The sequence below is a fragment of the Lissotriton helveticus genome, chromosome 7 (genome assembly GCF_964261635.1).
Source record: "Lissotriton helveticus chromosome 7, aLisHel1.1, whole genome shotgun sequence".
NCBI lineage: Eukaryota > Metazoa > Chordata > Amphibia > Caudata > Salamandridae > Lissotriton > Lissotriton helveticus.
The window spans coordinates 1193804497-1193828788 of NC_136068.1; the positions used below are offsets into that span (position 1 = coordinate 1193804497).

At 48.3% G+C, this 24292-nt stretch overlaps 1 protein-coding gene across 6 annotated transcripts in view; it reads left to right on the top strand.

The window, feature by feature from the left end:
- The window catches only part of LOC144770102 (sterile alpha motif domain-containing protein 9-like), a 554812-nt gene that overhangs the window by 514338 nt on the left and 16182 nt on the right, over positions 1-24292 (top strand). Inside the window, exon 1 of one of the 6 annotated variants that reach the window (XM_078654359.1) lies at positions 13446-13502. The exons of the other annotated variants lie outside the window; for them this stretch is intronic. The gene's annotated coding sequence lies outside the window, so the exon portion shown is untranslated. Of the gene's footprint in view, positions 1-13445; positions 13503-24292 lie in introns of those variants that run through there. 6 annotated transcript variants of the gene reach the window in all.

Consider the following 24292-nt stretch of genomic DNA (forward strand, 5'->3'; position numbering starts at 1 on the left):
CTGCCTTCCTGCCTGCGTGCTGCGCTACCAGGCAGGCCACCGGGTTGCTATGGTGCTGCATACAATGCCATGAGAGAGCAGGGTTTCCCTCTCCCTGCACTAAGCAAACACGGCTACTCCTCCGGCCTGCCCGCGGCCCGCTCGTGTGAAAGCAGAGCCTCCTCGCGGTAACTGCGCATTCATTGTGAATCATGTTCAGCCGCCAGGGTTGTGTGGTGATGCGTGAAGGAACGGAAGCGGGAGGGGGGGCGGGAAAGACACGGACGGCGGGGGGGCGTATAGCGGCTTCTTAATCCTGCTCAGAAAGAATGGAGCTATAGGAGAGCTGCCAATTTAGCACTTATTAGGTCCCCAATCTTATTATCAACGGTGAGATGGCTAGTGGAAAGAAAGATGCAGACAGATTCATGCACGCTAAAACATTGTAGTACTTCATAACACTACAAAAATAAAATCAGAAAAGGACTGACCTCGGCAATTATTCCCCCAACTTTAAGACAAAAACATGGCAAATTAGACAGAAACACTGTCATATTCTAGACCACAGAAAAAGGTGGTATTAAACCAGACGCCTGTGAATGTGTCGAACTGCGCACCCCTTACTCAGTGACCACGCGCATTCTTGTCATGACAATTACTTAGACTGTCCCTTGTCTGGAGGCAGTAACTCTACTAACTCTAGTAGAGCACCAGCAAGCGCCCCTACAATGGGGATTCATCTTAAATGGTTTCAGCCAGGGGTTCGCAACACTCGCTGATAATTGGTTTTGGAATGTCGCACAAGATCACACGGGGGAAGCCACACATAGGTACTGGCTGATGACAAAATGGCAGTCCTACATATCTCAACAAGAAGGAGTCCCTGTACTTCTGACTACGTTTTGGGCACACCCATTGTAGAGGGGGAGTCAGTCTCTTTAACTGCACCCATGCTGGATGGGCGCTGCACGGGCACAAATGCCTGCCGATGTTGAAGCCACGCCCTTAGTGAGTGATGAGGAAGAAAGACACGCAGGAAGTTTGGTCAATTATGCATACTATAGACCATTTGTTTTAGAATTCATCCCAGTTTTATCTATAACTTGATTTAATGCTTTTCATGCTATCGCCCCTGGCAGGTGGAAGGCTAAGTCAGCCCCGCCGTGGTGGGCACCTAGCACCTGGGTTCACACTGATTTTTGCAGTGGATCCTCGACCACTGACCTCTCATAGTGTTTGCGAATAATCCAATTAGTGTTTCTAATAAAACACCCCTAATAAAGCTGAGCCAGCTTGTAAAAAGTAACTGTGATTAGTTGCACCTGTCCACGAGGGATTCCATTCAGCTTAAAGCGGTTCTTGGCAAAGGGGCCCACATCTTGCGTGCAGCGCCCGCTCACATCGTAAAAGGCGTCAGATTCGTGGGTCAAAAGCTTAATGTCCGTGCTAGATAAACGATCACGGCTATTATTGCTTTACCTTTATGACCCCCGGGTCTGCGCTGGGCCCGGATAGGTCGAGTCATACAGATGGTCCCCGTATGTGAGGCCTCGCCCCCTTCAGGTATGGTCACATTCTCTGTGCCCCGATTGGTGGCCTCGGTGGGCGTCTGTCCCACAGTGGTGCTCTGGGGTGCAGGGGCTGCCTCCTCTTGATGGCGCTGTCTGCCCAGGATGGAGGGGGCGCATCAGTATGGCGGACCTTGTTTGTCCCTGAAGGCAGTTTTTAAATGAATGACGGAAAGGGTGCCGTCATTCTTCTGCAGCCATTGAATGCCGGAGGGGGGGGGGGGGGGGGGGCGGGAAAGGAACGGAAGCGGGAGGGGGGGGCGGGAACGGAAGCGGGAGGGGGGGCGGGAAAGGAACGGGAGGCGGGAAAGGAACGGAAGCGGGAGGGGGGGGCGGGAAAGGAACGGAAGCGGGAGGGGGGGTTGGGAAAGGAACGGCCAGCGGGGGGGTGAGGGGGGGAGGGAGTTTAAAAGTCTTGGTTTACTTACGAATGTTTCCTCTGTTATATTTGGTGGCTCTGAAACACAGAAGTAAAAAAAAAAGTTTCAGCACTCACTGGTAAGAGAGACAGCTTGTGGAAAGAGTTCTGTGAGCCAAAGCAATATATCATTAATGTCCACCAGGGCACATGTGTGGCATGATAGATACCCTGAGCGTCAGAAAAGTGGACTCATTTTTTTCTTTTTTAAAAAGTGTTGAGCATGTTTCCATATAAGAGGGCATGCTTCTTACCGGTGGTCAGCCTTTTCCCCCTCATTGTCAGGTGGTAGCGGGGGCGGTGTTGTGCGCCCCTTCCTAATGTTCAGAGTGCCTGGAGGAGCTGTTCAGATTCCATTTCTTGGCACTACGCCACTTCGCACATCATGTAGGAAGCCCCCTGCGACAGCCCGTCCGAGCTGGTCTCCCAGCCGTCTCATTTACGCGGAAGCGTGGACTCGCGGTCGTGGGGCGCTGGGGGCGCTCAGCAGCACACCCTTCATTTGTGCAAGAGCGGGGAGTTAGACTGCCGTAACTTTCAGTCTGAGCGCGTCCTGCCTGCTGCCCCTGCCTTCCTGCCTGCGTGCTGCGCTACCAGGCAGGCCTCCGGGTTGCTATGGTGCTGCATACAATGCCATGAGAGAGCAGGGTTTCCCTCTCCCTGCACTAAGCAAACACGGCTACTCCTCCGGCCTGCCCGCGGCCCGCTCGTGTGAAAGCAGAGCCTCCTCGCGGTAACTGCGCATTCATTGTGAATCATGTTCAGCCGCCAGGGTTGTGTGGTGATGCGTGAAGGAACGGAAGCGGGAGGGGGGGGCGGGAAAGGAACGGCCAGCGGGAGGGGGGGTTGGGAAAGGAACGGCCAGCGGGAGGAGCTGGAAAGGAACGGCCAGCGGGAGGGGGGGGGCGGGGAAGGAACCGACAGCGGGAGGGGGGACAGGAAAGGAACAACTCACCTGGACTTCCTCGGCCGGCGGTCGGCCGCCAAATAGACCAAGCAAACCTCGACGAGCCCAAAAAAAAGCCCCGCCCACCGCTGCATGACGTGGCCAAAAGGGAAAAATTGTCGGGAACGCCCCCGAATCTGGTCCGGCCTTGACGGACAGATCCGGCTCCCAATGGCTAGCCTCCATTTATGGAACTAGCCAATAGGAGGAGGGCGCGAGGAGGGGGCGGATACCCGACTCCACAGAGGAAAACATTAGATTTTGCTGGCGCATGCGTACTTCGTACGCATGCCGAGGCAAAACCTAAAAATGGCACCCTCCATTAGTCATTTAGGGAGAACACACGCTCCGTTTTCCTTGCGTCTTTCATCACTTTGAGTTGTTGCCTGTTAGCAAATTCTTGTTAGGAAAATCATGTCCTGTAGCTTCAAGTTAAGGTAAGTCCTGAGAATCTTATAACAACTAAAGTAGACAACTTTTTAAATGTATCCTTACAAATCTATTTCTGTCTTTTATTTCCTGTGACATTGCTATTACTAACAGGATTTATGCCTGCAGTAATCATGACAATAATTCAGGCGATGCCTGATGTCGCTAGTCTAGTGTTTGACTTCGTGTTTGCGAGATCATTTGCAATCCCTCCTGTCGATGGAATGGGTCTCTCTCCAGTTAAGCAAAGGGAAATTAGTTCTGAACGTTCACTTGACAATCGTACTGAATCAATCATTTAGTGTTGAAGTAAATATCGTTATCTGGCTTCATAAATTTAGCACAGTAACGTGCTTAGAATATATCACTGATTTAGTAAGTTATTTTTGGCTTGTGTTACTGCAAAATTTAGGCTCAACTCAATTGTAGGGCAGAGTTCAATTAAAACAAGCATTTGGAATGCAATAGGTTTTGCCTTTAGGACCTTGTACGTTGTTAGCTATGAAGCACACTATATTGGGTAAAGTGAATCTGGTATTTTACTGACCTCTTCTATTCGACCTAAATAGGTTTTCTACATGTGACCGTTTGCATCAACAGTCGTTCGAGTCTATGCCTTATTCTTTTTATTTTATAGTTTTCAATACTCATATTTTGTGCAGAGACTCTGGTACCTCCTTCTCTGCGCTATATTTCTCACCTCTTCTCTGCAGGCTTTGACTTGAGGCCTCTGCCTTCATCCATCGTTGTACTGCACTGTCCGGTGCTCTCTGGTGTTTTTGCTTCTCAAGTCTGCACACTCCTCCTCTTCTGGTGCGCGTAGAATGCTGCTGTTACCGAGCCGAGGCCTCCAACTGCGTCAGTCATCACACCTAACTACCCACAGCCACTGTGTGCCATGCTTCCCAAATCTGCTCTCCATTTTCCTTCCAGGGGCCGCAGAGAGCACTGCCCCGGTCACAGATTCTAACAGTATGTAGCCGGCCAGTGCTCAGTGATATGGCCAGGGACTGCCGGAACCCCCCCCCCCTTCTTTAATCAAACATTATTAATATGACATGAGAGGGATTTCTTTAGAGGCGGGGGTCGTACAACCCCCGGCCGTATTTACTAAACACACAAATCAAACAAAATTGAAATAAACAATATTTACACGATTACGCAGAAAACGTTCCATGACATTGATTACAATTGATATATACAGATATCAGATGGCTAACCTTAACATAATTCTATTACAAGGCATTTCCTATCCGAATCTAACATATGAACCATAATCATACAGTAATTACTTTTCTGCGTATCCTATTTGGGCCTACGGCAAGGTCACTAACTGGTGTCAGATCCTTATCACTTAACCACGCCCTCCAGTCGGAGTGCTCATGTGCAGAGGGCCCATTTACCGTGAGGGTACTCCCCTCCCCCCCCGGTTCCCCCGTACGCTCTATTAACCACGCCCTCCTGGCAGAGTGCTCGTGCCCAGGGGGCCCGTTTACCGTGAGGGTACTTCCCTCCCCCTCCCCCCCGTTACCCCATACGCTCTATTAACTCCATTAAAGGGGGCTCATGCATCTCTGCGCTGTTTACTGGCGTCATTGTGCACATGCGGGGTGGCCAACCAGCCTAGAGAAAGCGTGACTTCCCCCCCTTCCCCGCACCCATCTAGCCAACAGGCTGTAACTGCCCCTGGAGTTCTAGACGAGACCACTTGTCCCTCCCCTTGGGCGACCCCATTCAAGAATGGCGCCGCCCTCTAAGGACCTTAAATTTACTGCTCACCAATCATGACCTTACCGCCACAGGCCAGCGTAGTTGACCGACTATCTGGCCCCCCTCCTACACTGAAAGGTCATTTCCTGTCCTTAAAAATTCACAAGCCAAGCCATTATATTTTGTACTCCGACTATCAGGCCCCCCCTTAAAACTCACTGAAAGGTCATGCCCTGTCACTATTTACCACTAACTAGGCAAGAAGATTCTCTGCGATGATTTCTTCCCCTGATGTGGACAAATGGGCACCGTCTTTTAAGAAGCACGACTCCCCCCCAGATGCACCCCTGGGCTATAGTCTGTAAGTTTCAAGACCTAGCTAGCCTCACCAGTTAGTTACTAGTTATTTTTCCCAGTGGCTCAATGCCCTCACAGACTTGCTTGCCCCCCCCATTGGAATCTCTGGAGTCTCTGCGCCAGAGTGTACCCTACGCACAGACATGTCGACCCACCCTTCTACCCAGGCGTACCCAGTCCTTCCCCACCCCCCTCCCGAGTGCAGGATAGAGATGCTAGGGCTGTCTGACTCAGGGAAAGTGGACATACCACAATGGGGCCACGAAATGGGCTCAGTTGATGGCATCACGCTGTGCCCGATAAGTCACGTCACCCCAGACACTGACACTCATTGTTGGTGCAATTGGATAGCTACTCAGGTAGCCACAGGCCCCAAGATCTCCTATAAGCATATCATGAAGTCCGTGAACCACCTACACCTGACCACTATGCTCTGGTTAATGCTCTGTGTATGCCTACCTCCCTACTACGGAATATCCCAAACACCCAGTGTCCACTACGATGGCATCTGCGAGCACAGGCGCCGTAAAGGCAAAATACTGTTTCCCGACAAGGGGTGTTGAGGTGTTGCATACGCCCGTTACCACTGGGTTTGGTCAAGCTGGCACGGCATACACCTGTGAAGCAGCGAACTGCTACATTACTGCGGCTGGCACAAATAATTGGTAACACACCTATACACAACCAATATAGTGCTGGCACCTCTTGAGCTCTCCCATAAGCATATCATGTAAACCGTGAACTATCTACCCCTGACCACTATGCTCCTGGGATAAGCTCTGCGCAAGCCTATCCTCCTACTATGGAGCATCTCAACACTGTAGTGTCCGCTACGAAGGCGCCCACGAGCACATGCGCTGTAATGGCAGATAACTGTTCCACAACAAGGGTGTTGATGTGTCGCATACGCCCGTAATACCTGTGTTCTGGTCAAGCTAGCAAGGTATACACCTGTAAGGCAGCGTACTGCTAACTTACCACAAATGGCAACCCCCAATGGTTGACACACTTATACACTTCAACTATAGTGCATGGGTCGCACCATCTCCTGCTAGCACCGACTGAGCCCTTGAATTGATCGCCCATCACATGTGATGCTGTAGCTTGCCACTCACGTTTCGGATCTACTGGTCCCCTTGGTTGTCCACATCTTGCAGTTCTAGCGGTGAGGAGCACTTGTCAGGCGTGGATCCAGTCATACATAAATGAAAATCAAACCTCAATGATTAGTGCCTTTTGCATTTAGATGACCAAACACAATTCGCAAGTCAGCGCTACTACGTGAGACTGTACACACCCCCTTTTCACAGCCACCCCCAGCTTAGGGTGCTTAGATACTGTCCGCACCCAATGGTTCACAGGTACTGTCTGACGTAGGCATCCAAAACGCCCCAAATCCAGCCCCAGGGGGAGTTGGCCCCGTGCGACAACACAGAAATAGCTGACAGGCACAAGGGTGCAGAGATACCGCATGACAAACCCTAGGCATATAATGCCACCTTGTACACGCACAGGGGTGCGCCGGTACTGTGTGACGCCACACGGATACATCAACACTGCATGATACTACCCCTGGATCCAGTCTACAGGGCGTTCTCACTGTATAGGTGCACAGGCACAAGGGTGCGGAGATACAGCGTGACAAACCTTAGGCATATAATGCCTTGTTGTACATGCACAGGGGTGCTACAGTAACGTGTGACGCCAGACGAACATCAAAGGCACAAGTGCACAGGGACATAAGTGCAGAGGTACTATGTGATACAATACATTATTGTGCATACCTGTATGAGCAGGAGAGTGTATAGATACTGTGCGGCCTGGTGCAGAGGCACCGCATGACCTCACGAACTCCTAAAGCTTACGTGTACCTGCAATGGGTGCCTAGGGTTTTTTGACCCAGACCCCTAATTCTTATGTAACGCTGCACACGCGCGCTGGGATACCCTTGAAGGTGTGACAACCCCTGCCTGGGATGTACTGTTTTGACGTCTTAGGTATTGATAGTGTACTTGAGTGACCCTCACCGAGGCCAGTGCCAAGTAGGCCTGACCTCAAAACCATGTAAATAACTTGCTGTAACATGCTAAGCATAAATCCCTCAGTGAGTAATGTCACCAAAAGTGGAATCCTAGAGCCTATCTAGAGGTAGCTTATATGTAAAGAAAAGAAGGTTTTGAGCCAACATGGCAATTTAGCAACTGCATGCGCAGACCCTACAGACCCTACAATGATAGGTCTGACATACGTTCACAGGGCTACCCATGTGGGAGGCACAACCGGTGCTGCAAGCCCACTAGTAGCATTTGGCTTACCGGCCCTTGGCACACACACATGTATTTCCAAGAGATTTAGCATTAAATCAAATACGACAACCATAGAAAACTTGGGGCCCGATGTAGGTAGGAATCATTTACCCATTTTTAATTACCGAATTTTACCGATTCTGTAATTAAGAATCGGTAAATATGAAGGGTGGACATGTATGTTTTTTTTACCGAATCGGTAAAATTCTGTATTTACCGATTCGGTAAATACCGACCGGTAATGCTCCATTCATTCCTATGGGCTTTGAAGCCCATAGGAATGAATGGGGCATTACCGGTCGGTATTTACCGAATCGGTAAATACCGATTTTGACAAGGGTGCAGGGGGTGTCACTTTGAGTGACACCCTCTAGCACCCCCAAAAAAGGTTCGGGGGCCATGTGGCAGGCATACCTGCCCTAAGGGCAGGTCTGCCTGTCATATGGCACAGGTGTGCATGCACACATGTGCATGCACACCTGAATCGGTATTTTAACATCAAATTGAATTTGATGCTAAAATACCGAATCGGTAAGGCTTGTGGGACTCAGAAGAGTCCCACCTACATACCAAATTTACCTAATCGGTAGAAATACCGATTCGGTATTTTACAGATGCGGTAAATTTACCGATCGGTAAATTTACCGATTCTGTAAAATATGTGTCCCTACATACCAAAGCTCAAATACCGGTCGGTAACGGCCGAAAATACCGATTTTCGGCCGTTACCGACCGACCTACATCGGGCCCCTGGTCACTATCAGAATTCCACAGAGGGCATATGCATTACTAGCACTGATTAATAGCGGCAAAGTGCACAACATTATAACCCACAGAAACAAGGTCAGCAAATTATGAGTAAAAAGGCAAACACTTCCAAAACACCCTCACCCAGGTTCTGTTTTTGGGTAGTCAGTATCCCTTTAAACACTTGCCACTCTCAAACGCGGGCATGCCACTATCTGAACACACCCTCAACCTCAAACTACCCATAAGAGCAGCGCACCAGTTGTACTGCATAGGTACAAGGAGCTGACTGCAATATTTATGTGGCAGTGAGCCTCATTTAATAACCCTCAAATGGTATTTTTCTTCTGGCTGGCTTGTTTCATTGTACATATATCAGCTACTCTCCGGGTTATAATGAGTCCGTGTGCAGACTCCTGCTATAGTACTACTGCGCGTGGGTCGAGGTCGAGGTCAGAAATGCTCCTATGCAAATACAATGCAAGTTTCCTGCTATTAAATGCCTAATCGCACAGCAAACGTGAACCAACACCCTGTTTATTTACAACTATAATGTGCACAACGTCATTACCCCCAGCTAAAAAATGTGATGATTAGACCATGTTTGCAGCTCACAACTGTTATTGTTAATTCTAGCTGTCACCCCACATTATGAGATAACCAGAAAAAAGAGATTTATTAAGCAGTACTAAGAGAGGAATGTAGGATCCGCCCACATTTTGTTCTTCCACGCTACAAGTTTTTGATCGAGCAAAGTGCATGTGTTTCCATTAAAAAAATGGTGCTTGTATTGTCTGTGTTGGTTGGGGTGACCAGGCAGTGATTATGGATTTTCTGTTAATTATGAAATGTTATGACAAAATTAGTAGCCCTGATTTTGTCTAAAAAGTATTTTTTAAAGGTAGTAGGCTTGTAACAGTGGATTGTTATTACACTGTACTAAGTAAGGTTTGAGGACCAGTATTTCACTCCATAGAATCTTACAGATTAACAGTAAAGTTTGATATGGTTCCCCCTTTCAAAAAAACCATGAGGATATGAGATTTGCAGTGTGATTACCATTATTACTGCCGTATTGTTTTGCCAACTCTTCAATTTGGTATGATTTTTTTATTTTATGACTGTGTCCCTGATGATTCCCATGTTGGAAAGCTCATGCTTAGTATAGTTGGCCTGAGTTGGGTATGGTATCAAGCCAACTATAGTGGCTAGAGGCCTGATTTGCTCACTGGCAGTATTTGGCAGATGCCATTGTACGGAGATGTTGATCGATAAAGAGCTATTTAAAAGGCAGTAGGCCTTACTTATTTGTAGTGAAAATCCACGCAAATGCCCCTAAATTGAGTATTTAGGTGGCACCCTGAACCCCTGAACTCAGATTCGATGGATCAGTCGAAGAAGGATGAAGAAGAGTCACCGCCTGCGGAGTACTGCAGCAGTGCTTTGGACTTCGGCACAAATCCCTGCCGTCCTCAGCCCTCTCTCGACAATCACAACAGATTGACTTGTCCTTCGAGCTCGAGAAATACCAAAGCCTTTGGTAGCCTGCCGTAACTTTTAAAACCATAGCCAGTCTTCCTGTTGTGTAGAAGAACTACTCCCCTGCAGTTCGCAAGCACAGACAAGCAGTGTTCAGTCCACCGCCTTGCAGCTCCCTGGCCCGACCGATGCCGCAGACAAACAGGAGAAGGTTCTCGTGCTCTGGATGGTCAGATTTGCCTTTCTACCCAGTGTGAAAACACCAGAGGCAACCGGAGCTGTGCAGCACCAACCCCTGGGGTACAGGACGCTCTGTACCAAACACCAACAGTGAGAGTCTAGTCCGGATTCTCACTGCACCAGGACCAAGCAGCCTATGAGGGACCCCAGCATCACTGAGAAGACCCACTTCGAGAATAGCCCAGCTGTTTTGATTTTGCCCCTGCCAGCTGTTTGGCCCTGACCGCGTGGTTAATCTTTGCGTGCCCAGTCGACCTAAAAACTTTGCACCCAAGCTGTCCAGGCTGGGTCCCAATGAACCGCTGCTCCCTTGCACTAAGACCTTTTGCGACCTATGCCCCCGTTTAGGAGCCCTCAGACTTGTCCAAGTCCCACTGTGCAGCCTGTTTTTGGATGGCCCCCCTTCACCGTAGCGCACCAGGTATCAGGCTCTTTAGCACCCTGCTCCCGGTAGAATCCAGGCGGTTCCCAAAAAACTGCTGTTAGTACTTTAGACCTTGGCCCACTACAGCTCAGAACCCTGCAGGTGAACCCCTGAAACCAACTGTACCTACCTTTATGCATCTTTGACTTTTCCTCCCATAGGTTGTCTTGTCTGTAAAAGTGCAAAGGTTTGAAAGTTTTACTTACCTGTGAATATTGATATTGAAAACAGTACCTACCTTTGAACAAAGTTCTTGGTTTTAAAACATATATAAAAAGACTTGTTATTTTTCGAAATTGGTCTCGGAACTATTCTTTGAGAGTGTGTCTCATTTATTGCCTCTGTGAGTACAACAAATGCTTAGCACTACCCTCTGCTCACGCACACTACCACCAAAGAGAGCGTTAGAATTATCTACTTTTGCCTCTGTATACCCGTTGCAGTCCCACTAAACTCTCTGCACATTGTACTTCGTTTTAGTACACTGTATAGAGCCATCTTCCTACAGTGGATTACTATTACAATGTATTAAAGTCTGTACACAGATATTTTTGTTACATGGGATCTCACAGATTACCTTAATAGTCAAAGGTTTTGGTGTTGGTTACCACTCTGACAGATGCTTGCGGTAAAAGATTTTCACTATGATAATTCTTGTTTGGCCCTCTTAGAAAGGGTTGTATATTGTTTTGCCAAATGTAATTTTGTACATATTTATAATTTTATGACTGTATGCATGCCCAGTGGCTGCCTTGTGGGAAACATTATGCTCTATGCAGTAAACTCAGTTGGTTATAATGACAAACCAATAAAGGCTTTAGGCCTGATTGGTTGACTGGGAAAAGTTAGGACAGATTCAAACGGTATAATCTGTTCGTAAGTTACGATAAAGGCAGTAAGGCTGACATTTATTGTGGAAGCATATCTTTACGCTAATGAGCCTTTGCAAGTGAATACAATACCATTTAAGGAAAGCACAAGAACCAATGGCGGACTCCAAGTGCCGCACAAGCCTCAATTATTTAACCAAATATGTAGTCAAAGCAATTGAATGAATGGTGTGCACAAGCTACTCCTGCATCTGCCGTTGATGGATGCAATCCGCCTGCTCGGGAAACAAAACCGGAAAAGCAATGGAGCGGTGCACTACCAGAGTATAATCACGTTCAATGATGAAGCAAAATCAGGTTCTTCGTTAGTTTCATCCTTTATTTAATTGTATCCAAATTTACAAACACAGAGCAATAGCCAACGCGTTTCATTCAGGAAGTGAACTTCGTCAGGGCAAAAGTATATAGTGAAAGATGTAACATTCCTAATGGTAATAAGGTCCAAGGTCCTTCCTGGTCGTGAAGGATCACAGAGATGCGGCGTAGGCCTCCATAATAAGGGCCAATGCGAAAGAGCCTGGAGTGATAGTGCAAGCGTCACGGCTCTTCTGGGAGTTTCCAAACGCGTTGGCTGTTGCTCTGTGTTTGCACATTTGGATAAAATTAAATAAAAAATGAAACTAACGAAGGAACTGATTTTGCTTCATCATTGAACGTGATTATACTCTAGTAGTGCACCGCTCCATTGCTTTTACAATACCATTTAAGATCACTGCCTGATGATATAATATTTTTTTTACTTTATGTATTGCAAGTTTTTGCTGTACATGTTTAGTTTGTCACATTAATCATTTTTTGCATATACTTGTTGAGTTTGTGTGTGTGTTTTATTGTGGGTGAATGAGTAAGTAAATGCAACAAGGAGTTAGTAGATTTAGTGAATGAGTTGGTGGGTGAAAGAATGCATGAGTGTCGAAGCACCTGTTTGATGGGTTATAGAATCAATGCAGTAAACCTGCCTAACAACACTGGCTGTTGGCAAATAATTCAAGCAACCAACATTTTATCAGGTGGATGTAAAAGGTTTTTCTGTGTGATACTGTTACAAGTCTTATTTTTGATTTCCCAAACAAAGAATGAATGTCAAACTAAAAAACTATACCAAAACCTTATAGGAATCTATCCACTGTAGACTATTGAGCTACAAGAAGACAATGTTTTATACAAAATAAAGGGAATATTGATAGAAATGTTTTGAGAAGTGCTGGCTAACCTTAGAAAAGAGAATTGTACATTTATTCTATTTATTTTGCGTGGTGTCAAAGCTACAGCCTTTGAAAGCAGAGGAGTGTGAGGTTTACTTATAAATGTCACTGTGACGCTTTGTTATGTAATCATTTACACATGCGTTGCTTTTTAGGTCTCGCTGGTAAACTGCATCCGAAGGATGCGTGTCCAGCTGGAGACGTATAGTTGCCTGTCTCGGGGGAAGGACGGACAAGAGGGTGTTACGAGCGTTTCTACCAGATTTGGGTGCGCGAACGCGCACGTCGGCTCCGTCCACGCGTGCGCACACATCCAGCCACCACACAGACTGAAACACACGCGCGCTGGTTACTTTCACTTTCCATCGCCCCCACCAGTCATCTGCTCTTTTTACACACGCACGCACGCATGCATGCATGCATACATACACACACACAGACACACGCGCACACACAGGCACACACGCGCACAAACAGACGCACTCGCACAAACACACGCGCGCGCGCGCACACATCCCCCCCCTCACACCCCACTCACCGAGTTCTTTTCGTGTGTCCCTCTCTCCCTCGGCAGGCAGCGGGTCATCCTCAGCGGCAGGCAGCGGGTCATCCTCAGCAGCAGGCGGGGCTCTCCACGAGCACGGGAGCCCCGCTAGCCGACACGCAAATCTTCCGGCTGACGGGCACAGGAGCGCTTCAGCACAGGAGCGCGGGGTAGGCTCCCGTCTGCTTCCTGTCCTTTTGTGGCCCCGCCCCCGTCCCAACACAGGTTGCCTGGCTTCCTGTTCAAGCCGGGCTGCGGCGGTGAGTTTTGGGTTTTCCAGCTGTCTTCCTCGAGCATTTCTCTCCCTGTGCACTCCGTATTGTTCTCAGTTGCCCATGTACTTCTCCCTCCATATTACTCTCGCTATCGTGTACTCCTCCGTTGCTTTCTCACCAATGTGCTTTTCCCACGCATGTTCAACGTTGCTCTTGAGCCCATTGCTTGTCGTCTCCTCCCCACCCGCCATGTTGCTTCAGTTCCCCCGCTATTTGTGTTATTTGCGCCGAGCCGTGCTCTCTTCTGTCACACTTTGCTTCTCCCTATTCCTTGCCCTTCCGAGCCCCGCCACCGTTGTGCATCTCCCCACCTGTGCCGTCCTTCTGTCGTCAGTTTCTTCTCCCCCCCCCTGCACTGCTTCCCCTGCCCACGGCCTCTGTGTTGCCCCGCCAAGCCTTCTGTGTTCCCCCCTCCCCTCGAAGGCCCTCCTAGTTGGACTCTCCAAACGTGCTTCAAAATACTGATTTCACATATTTTTTTCTTTTTATTTGTTGACCCAATATGGATCAGCAAATAAAAAGAAAAAAGAGTGTCCTCATCATTTTGTAGGCATGCAAGTGTGGTTCATGTGCTTACAACATGGTATGGCAGGCCATGTTAAAGTTTTTTTTTCTTCATTTGGCCGTGTTGCAATACATCAAGATTGCTGTAATGCATATCTAAAAATCATTCACAAAGCCAACAGGTCTCAAAAGGCACGACCCATTAGCTTTTACTATGCTTGTTATTATTTTCTTTGCTTACCTCCAGAGTTACTTTGGTGCCAATAACCTCAGGTGATCAACTGGGAAATTATGCATTTGTAGGAGCCAACAAGTGAGGGGAACTGGAAAAGATTGTGTTCCTTTCAAAAGAAACAGATTGCGGATTGGCACGGCCACGCTAGGCACCGCCTTTTTTCTATGGTTCCGGCCGGCTATGCGATTCTGCACAATGGCGTGGGGCTCGTGGATAGCCTGCCCGAGTCCTGCGGAGTCATACTTGCCGGTGCCAGCGCCTCTGTAAGTACCGATGCAGCACCTTTCAAGTATCCGAGCACGGGAACTTCCCGTCGTGCGTTTATTTTGCTGTGTGTTTTTTTTTATTTCTGCCGTCCCCATAGGACTGCATCGCAGTTAGGGGCATAGAGAGCTCAGGTTTTTACGATTTAGTTAGTAAAATTAGCATCTTTAAAACTTCTAACATTATCACGCTAACTACACTACTTAGAAATAACAATAGTGCGATATGAAGCGCTATTTGAAAACATATTGATGCTTTCAGCAGAACACTGTGGCAGTGTTGCTAAGTAAGGCCTTGTTTCCCTCCAGGCTGGCCTTAATCTCCCGCAGCAGTGCACACCCCCTTCCCTCCCCCATGTTTGAGCTGTAGCTGATGCTCACGGTCCCCCCTACTATCCCCGGATCGTTAATTAAGGCATCAAAGATAGAAAATAGCTCATTATATGCAGGACGGCGCCCCTCGCTTTCCGTGCTGCACAGGTTGCAGTGCCATGGCCATATTGAACATTCAGCTGGGTCTCGGTTATGGAAAGCATGGGAGCGCTGTCATGAGCATGGGAGCGCTGTGCGCGCCCCCCTCTCCCCCAGCACAGCGGGGGAATTACCCCCGCAGCGAAGGGGCTAAGCTATTAGCATTGTAAATGTTTAAAAACATAAATACAAGGCATTGCCATTTACAATGCCAATAGCTCTAACTTTAATAATGCAAGACCTATTGCATTGCAAATGCTTGTTCTAGTGAGAACGCTGGTCGGGTTGATAAACAGACATTAATATAGTGTTGCTTCCCTCCAGAATCAAACCAGATTGCAAGCCTGTCACTATTAAGGGATACAGACCATGGAATTGCAAAGTGAACTTTGAAAGTATCTATTATTGAGCAAAGAATAACAAGGCTCTGCACTGAATTCTATTTATGCCTCCATGTGATCCTTGCAGAGACCAATGAGCGAATGGGCATAAGACTGAAAATTAGAGGTTAATTTACTGATGTTTTTCATGGGCACTTGCAAAGTGACGGAAGGTATTCTGTAAATTTACATACAATGGAAATGCAGTAGGTTCAGGGCAAAGTTGGGCATCATTATGCAAGCAACTGTACAATCCTTGGTAAATCTTAGTAAATCTAGGCTTTAGCGTCAATTATCCTGCGTTACAGCTAGGGGGTTGACTCTGCAATTCATTACAGTTAAAACTAATTTGTATCTGAAGGTAAACTAAATTGTCTAACCTGCGGGACACTAGTTTCTTCGGCGGTCTGCCTTACAGCAAGCGCCACCGGAAGAAACTAGTGCCCCGCAGGTTAGAATAGGAGGTGGGATACTTTCTTGTTTATGTACAGTAATTTGGAAGGATGTATCCCTCCTATATCCCTCCTATAAAGTGGAAGAACCTCTCTACCCTCCTCATTTGTCCCTTTCCCAGTCACTTGTCCCTTTCCCAGGTCCTATACATATCGGTAAATTAAAATGGCCACACTATTTTGGCAAATCTTTTTGGTGAAAGCACTATGTTTAAAAAAAAAGAACAAAATAAACGAACGGCACTTCATAGAACCAGAACTTCCCCACTGTACCTTTTGGACGCAAGTGCAGCATTTGTTATTTATAGTATATTCAGATGAAACAGCTAGGTTGTACATAATGGCACTACATACATTTGATGGATTGCATGGAAAACCGTGAATGTTCCAACATGTATTTACCTCTGAAAAAGCTGATAAGACTGTGGAGCAAATCACACATGCTGTCTAGCATGTGCCTCAGAGGGGTCCAGCCCTGCCTAGAGCATCTAATTAAGGAGCCTACAAACATAGCAAGTCATACACTGGACCTTATCTTAGCAAGCCAAATCCTTTGACAGTCATGGTAAAACCTGGTCTGAAACTTATTTGGTCTGACCATGTTCTGGTCCCTTTTAATGTATGCTCCTCAGTTCCTTGCGGTACGCAAGGACGGACCAAGACATTGTCGAGACCTTGGCATAAAATCTCAGACTCCCAACTTGCAGAGTCGCTTCCATCTATTCCCTGTCATGGGAACTTAGAGCAGGACGCATTGTGTGTTAATAACTGGCTGACTGATGCTATTGATACCATAGCTCCTCTAAAATCCCACTCCTCTAAGAGGCTAACACTTTCTGCGACTTGTTTTTTTGATGCCCTTAAGTCAGAGAAATCAGTATGCAAAAGGCTAGAAAGGCATTGGAGATCCAAGTAGGGTAAGGGCACAAAAGCAGTTTACCAGGTTGCTCTGAAAAAATACCATGTGGCTATTCGGATGGTCGAAATACCTTTTTTGCCTCCTCCATCTCTGAGGCAACAAAGGAACCCAGAGAGTTGCTTAACATTTTCAACTCTTTACTCTCTCCCAGTGCAACAAGAAACACCCTCTCTCCTATCAAGTTATGTGTGGGCCTCTCTGACTTCTTTTTCTAAATCCAGGGGGGCGAGGCCAAGATGACGACCAAGTAGGACATGCCTACACGTCGCTCCGTCTTGCTGACCGGCCCTGTGGACACAACTTTGAGCAGAGGGGCCGCAGGCTCTTTAAACAGCCCTCAAGCGGTGGCCTGGACCTGAGGCTACCCTGCAAGGTGCCGGAAAAGGAGGAAGTGCTTGGCGTCCGCCGGAGAAGACCGGGAGAGGCGCGACGCGCTGGGGCCAGCCCGCGGAGCTCCAGTGAGGGATTGGAGCGAAGCCTCCCCCCTCTCTCCCCCTGCGAGAAGTTTCGCTAATTGCCGAGGGGAGAGCGCTTTCAGCGACCTCTGACTTTGACGGTAGCAGCAACGAGGGAGCCCGATTCCCTCCGAAAATAAGACACAAAGACACCGGTGAAGGTGCCTGGCGCCAAGCCTGAGTGGGCCTGGGCGGCGGTACGACGTAGCGAGGTGGGCCTAACGTGATGCCAACGCAGAAAGGAGAGCCTTTCTGCTCGGGGCCAGAGAAAAACTCTGGCCCCGAGTGAGCCAGCGCCTGCCCACGGGAGGCCTGGGAGCTGACTGAGGCAGCTACACAGATATCGGGAGGGGCAGCTTGCAGCCTGGATCTGCTGCACTGAGGTACTGCCAAGAACTGTGGCCTACGGACTCCCCGCAACCTAAGCCTAATGAATGGTGAGCTCTGACCCTTTTAAGAGAGAGCCTGCTTTGGAGGGACACAGTTGGTTGGGCAATCAGAGGCAAAAAAGTGGACAGCAGTCACCCTGATGTGGGGCTGACCCACAGGCGGCCCCCGGGTGGCCCGGCTGGATTTCCTGACTCCCTGCGGACTCCCCCCCCCCACCACCACCCTGTCGACCGGGGAGAGGGAGGGCAGGCTGGCCCTTTGCATTGAGCAGTGCCCTGTGGGTGACCAAATAGAAGAGGGGGAGATTCAGCATGTTGAACTGGACATATTGAGCAGGGACTGGCCCCCCTTGAAGTCAAGAGCCTTGGAAAAGGCTTGAGCACATACTTAGCTGCTTGTGAATTTCAGCGCACAGAGGCCCGATACCTCTTGGATTGTCCTATGGGCGGTTTGGCTTGAATTGGGGGGAGAGCGTGCTTGAGCCCTGCGGGAGAACCCTGACAAATTGTCAAAGCCGGTGGACATGTGCGTCGTTAGCAGCGAGAGAGCCACCTATTATGGTGGGTTTGAGGGGCTCCAGCAAGCAGTGCGCCCTCCAGCATGCCTGCGCTGAAGGGGAAATAGGATCGATGAGTTAAGGACCTATTGCTCAAATTGACCAATGTAGGACCACCAGAGGCGCAAAACATGGCGGAACAGGGAGACACGGAGGCTCATCTCACATTCCTTTATCGAAACCCTGTTCGCCACGCCCCAAGAAGATTTCAAATCAAGGAAAGCAGAAATAACCCAGGAGCTCGGTGAGGTGAGAAAAGATGTTGACACACTAGGAGACCGAGTTGACACGCTCGAGTTGCAAGGCGCTAACAGGGACGAGGAGCTCGAGGTGCTTCACTAGGAGGTCATTTGCCTCCGAACCATAATCTTGACCTTCAAGCACATGCTGAGGACCTTAAGAACCGCTCCTGGCACAACAACATCTGCATCCGGGAGCCACGCATGGAGCGGAAGGGCAGACATCGTCCTCTACATCGAGGGTCACTTTAGATCAATACTGGAAGGGCCTGATGATCAGGTTGGACAGAGTACATACAGTGGGCCCAAAGAGACTTGCGCTGGCCCCTCTGGCGGATATCCTAGCTTGCGTCCATGGTTTCCAACTAAAGGAGCGCATACTGCAAACGGCCACAGACTCCCTACCCATTTTGTTATCAAGGCCTACAGCTCTCTCTCTACCAGGACCTGGCGGCTTCCACGTTGCAAAAACAGAGATCCTTCAGACCGGTCACATCACATCTACAAACCAACAAGATCCCCCAACATCCTGGGATATACTTTTTGACTCACCTTTTGCCATGAAAGGAAAGTCCAGCATATCCGTTCACTTAGAGACGCATGCCAGCTACTGGAAATCGACGAGGATACTGCCGTAAGCCCTACACGTCCTGAAAGAGCTCCTGAGGGCTGCAACAGGAACAGATGGAGGATGGCCGGCTCTGATCGTGGTGCCCACCGACCGGACCCAGAAACTATGGCAAAAGAAAGACAGGCGGTTCTAGCCACCCTGGGAGAAGATTCGGCTGGCCCGGTTTGAACATTACCTTCCCCCATTTGTAGGCTATCCCTTGAGCCAATATGGTCACTGCGACCCGAGGCAGACGTCGCGTGGTGTCTGCGGACTTGGGAGAGGCTGGGTGGCTGTACGTACCGAGCCGTTTCCACCCTCTTCCCATGGGCCTGACAACTCAGGACATTACGACTGTATTATTATGTTGTTTGTTTGTTGGTTAAACTTTGTTTTCTGGGGTGTTTCTCTCTCCTGCCCTCCCCGAACAAACGCGTTAGTTTTGCTCCCCTGCAGCCCACGTGACCCTCATAGAAATGCGCCCCACTCTGCAGTCACAATTCCTCTATCATTCTCTCTACAAGGCATTTTCATAGCAGCACACCACACGGGTTCTAATGCCTCAGACACTAAAGATAGTCACCCTGAACATTAAAGGGCTTAATAATCCAGTGCAACGCCGAGCCATACTCTCCTACCTAGAGAATACAGGCGCGCATTGCTGCCTCCTCCAGGAGACCCACCTCCTCCCGGGTGACACACACCGGCTTTACTCCAAAGCATTTCCTCAGCAACTATTCTCCTCTCTTTCTAATAAATCTGTGAGAGTAGCTATACTGCTATCAGCCTCATTTCCGGGGAAATTGGGCCCTAAACAAGCTGAACTTAAAGGGAGATTATCAGTGCCCTATTTCCAGGTGGGCTCGCACTCTCACTATTGGAACTATCTACGTCCCAAATGATAATCAAGAGAAATTCATTCAATCAGCAGTAGCAGAGGTCAGCCTCTCCCCCGACAGGTTTTTAGTGATAGGAGGAGAACTGAACCTGACATTTGACAACACCCTAGACAGCTCGGCCCTACGACATGGACAGATAGGTGCGCTATCTGAGGGGGGGCGGACAGACTCTGCAGAGCGCGGTACTAATGGACATCTGGAGAAATGTGAAACCCACTGACAGGGAATACGCATTCTACTCTCACTCTCATAAAACTTATGCCAGAATAGATTACCTCCTAGGCAATTGTAAATTGCCCGCTGCAAACACCCGACCCGCACTTGGCGCCTGTAAAACATACTGCTGTAGCACCTCGAGGTGGTGGAAAGAATCACTAAAACGATAAAGGACTACCTGCAGATAAATGATACCCCTGAGACTTCAACTGCAACCCTATGGGACACCTTGAAGGCGGTAGTAAGGGGAGAATTCATAGCTGTCGCTTCCGATAATAAACTGCGTAAGGAGAAAAGGCACCTTCTTACAGCTCAAGTACAAGAACTAGAGCATATGCATCAGAGAAACGGAGCCTCGAGGGTCTGGAGTAAACTAGAGGCGGCACGCATTCAGTTGGCTGCGCTAGATATAGATAGGGCAGAATATGCAGCGCTTAGGCAAAGACACACCTTTTATGCGGGAGGTGACAGAAGTGGAAGATTAATGGCTAATAGAATGAGATTGTAGGGACATGCAGGCGGTATTGCTTCGGTCTATGCATCCAATGGGGAGCTATGCGAGACCGACCAGATCAGACGCCTTTCACCAATACTACGCAGAGCTATACGAGGAACAGAATCTACCGGAGGAGGAACCCTCCTGGTACTTGCAGGGGGTGGCTACTGCCAAACTGACGCCTGCCCAGGCTGATGCACTAGAATCTCCAATTCGACCACGGATATTGCTAGGCAGAAGCGAATAAGATCTCTTGGACCGGATGGGTTCACAGCCCTTTTTAGGTCTTGCGTGGGCATGGCAGCGAAGCTGCTCCGCTTCTGCGAGAGATATTGTTAGAAAAAAATCTCTAAAGGGGACTCTAAGCCCTGCCCCTCCTTTCCATTGGGTAGCGTCAGCGTTTATGGTAAACACTGGCTTCCCAATAGAAAGGAGTGTTTTTGGGTGCTACCCTGTTGGTTTGCCGGACAGCCCCTCTGGACACCATGGCCTGGTTTGTGGTTTGCTGTGAAGACTTTTCTTATCTGCTTGTTTATTTAACAAGCAGATAAGAAAATTCTTCACCACAGCTGTGAAGCAGGCACGAAGAGCGGAGGCGCAGGGGGTCACTGGGGGTGCAGCTCACCCCCCCCACCCACCCCGGCCGGGCTCTCCCTCCCAGCGTCTGCCAGCAGCCACTGTAACCATCCACCCTCATCTTCTTACTGCAGCACCCAGGACGTACAGGCCAGGCTGCAGCACGGAGGGTTAACCCCTTAGGCAGAATTACTTTTTAGGCGCACAATAAAGCTGTGCATTTAAGCTTGTGCTGGGTACACAGAGAACAAACTTTTTTAAATTATTTTTTTATTTTGCTTGTTTCACTGCGTAGTGTTTTTTTTTAACGTTTTAGCCAGGACTCAACATGCAAGCCGGACATATTTCCTCAAGCTGGATACGCCGTTTACATTGTGTATGCTGAACGAGTGTGGGGTCTGCTGTTAGTAGCGTAGCCCTAGTTCAAGTATCGGAGTGAGCCCACAGAAATGATCAGGGCTCAGTGTACCCCTGAGGCCTCTTGGCACCACTGCACCTGCGCACTATGAAAGCCACTTCCCTGCCTTCTGTAGGGGTTCTCGGGCCTCCTTCGCAGTGTGTACCTTGCACAGAAGGTGCCCTAGATGTCCACTTGTATACGGCTTCAGAGCAACCAACCCTCAAATGCTCCTAATCTGTGGGATACGACGAACCGGTCCACTTTAAAAACAAATTAATCTCAATGTGAAACAAAATCACTAGCAAGCAGACAAGACATGTGGAATCTGCTTGGTTAGCAGCTTTATACAATGTTCAATGGTTGGAGCAAAACCATGCTAGATGTTTCACAAAATGTTCTTGCCTTTGTGCGAGACACAGGGCACGAACAGATCTCATGGCACGCTGGCTTTCTGTACACTTCAATGGAACAAGAACAGAGCCCGAACTGTGTCTCGTGAGCAGTGGTTGCTTACCGGGGAGTAGAGCGCACCGAAGCTACTTGAGAGGGGGCCACGTGGGTTAGAAGTCAAAGAAAATATAACCAGTGAATTCTGAACTTCATATAACCAGATGTTTAAACATGCATGCTTCGAATGCAAATAACCAGCCATCGAAATCCCAGTCCTGAGGAATAGTAACTTGTTACTACAGGCAACAGCTTCCATTACCGAGCACCCAGTCACGCTCTGCAGTGGAAAGTCGTTTGTGTAGAATACAGTAAAGACAGACAGGCACAGATGGATTAGAGTCATAACGTCTTACTGCTCTGCTTTTTGTTGTTTAATGTGCATTATTTTAACCACTTTAAATGCGCTTAACTGTATTTCTACAATATTTAGGTGACTTCCAGAGCCACACCTATGCATCCAATGAATCAAAGGGGTGCTGTTTGCTCTAAGCACACGTGATTCCCCGTACTCATGTGACAGTCAAACGTTGGAATGTGCCACACGCACTGCACATACCAGACACCCCCTTAATGGCTATCTTCTGTTAACCGAGGTTTTTAATATCATATTTTAAATGGCTGTTGCTTTTTGCTATTATAACATATGAAAAAGAACTACAAAAGAAAATAACTTGTATCTGAGTACAATTTTGATTGCAACAATCTTTTGCACCCATGAGAAGACACCTGAAGAGTTTGATGGCAAGGTCACTCCCTCAGATGCATTCGTTGGTCTTTAGAGTTCGGGAAGTAGAAAAGAGGGTCAATCAAGGAGAAAGGAAAGAAAAAAATAACAATTCAAGCTCATAACAACTCAGAATAGAGCATTTGCTTAAAAAGCAGGCCACCCTCTGCCTATTGGAAAGTTTGACCTGGTCAAATGGCAGAACGTGCTCATGCCTTCCACTTATATATAGTAAAATACATTTGTTATGGGGTTTTTCATTTCTCTCCAATTGTGGAAAAATGGATTACAGAATAGTAGGGCTTATGGGGCAAGGCAAAAAATGTTGCCTACCGGTTGAGTCATACCTCGCGATGTCAAGCCATGTTGTCTAATCATTGACCAACTCTGCGAAACCTTTCTGTCATTCTCAGAATGCACAATAACAAGCATTCAGTCACTACAAATGACCTGGTAGAATCTTCATGACCATTCAATGGTATCCTTCTTTTCCTCCTGCAAACCCTTACAGAATGGGCGGGTAAGTAGCAAACCGGCTAAATGAAAACTTCACACCTCCTCATACGTTAAGGACTTCTCCCATACACTTCCCCCAACACCCACAGCCAAGTGGATGATGTCAGAATGTCTGACGCAGGCTGTAGTCATCTCTCTTCTGAAGCAGCAAAAGAAGATGGAAACAGCTGGCAATGTCTGGTATTTGTGTGCCACGATTCCTCAGGAGTTGTCATGCAAAAACTAAATATTTGTCATTGTTACAGCATAAATATGAAACGGGAGCAATACGATGCTTTATAAGGCTTTTCTATATGTATTTTATTTGCTTGAATTTTCATCAGGTTTCCATATTATTGCTCGCTGGTTCTGAGATACCTTTCCTACTCCTTTGATGTATATGTGGATTTGCCATTTTGATGAACTGTACCAATTCATTTGTAATTTACCACCACTACAAGGCCATGTGAAATCTCTGAAAGTTGAAGATCTTGGAATTATATCAGATGGGATGTGCTTTGTTCGTGATCAAGAATTTACTGTAACAATTTAGCGTTACTCATTTCAGCCTCTCTTGTTGTGCATATGCACACTATGTTAAAAAAACAAAAGTCTCTAAGCGGAATGAGGTCCAGAGTTGTTAAAATGTTTATTTAATCCATTATGGTGTCCGTGCTGTCCTTTGCTCCCCTACCAGTTGTTATTGTTATGACTGCCCTCTCTCCCTCTCCTCCCCTCTCTAACCCGTTGCCCTGCCCTGGTCAGTGCCCCCCTCCTTCTTGCCCCGGGGCCCCTTCCGCCTGTCCCAAGCGGATCCTCCCTCCCCACAGTCCTGGCCTCAGATACCTCTCTCCCTCTCAGCCCCGTATCTCTGCCACGTTCAGCTTCTCTGCCCCAGGGTCCCCCCCTTCACTCTTTCCGGAGCAGCTGCTCCCTCCCCAGTCCTGCCCTCAGACGGCCCTTTCTCCCCCAACAGCCGGCGGCTTTCCCCCTTGTCGTGTTACTCGGAACCCCTCCTTCCAGACCCTCATCCCCTCCCGCCTTC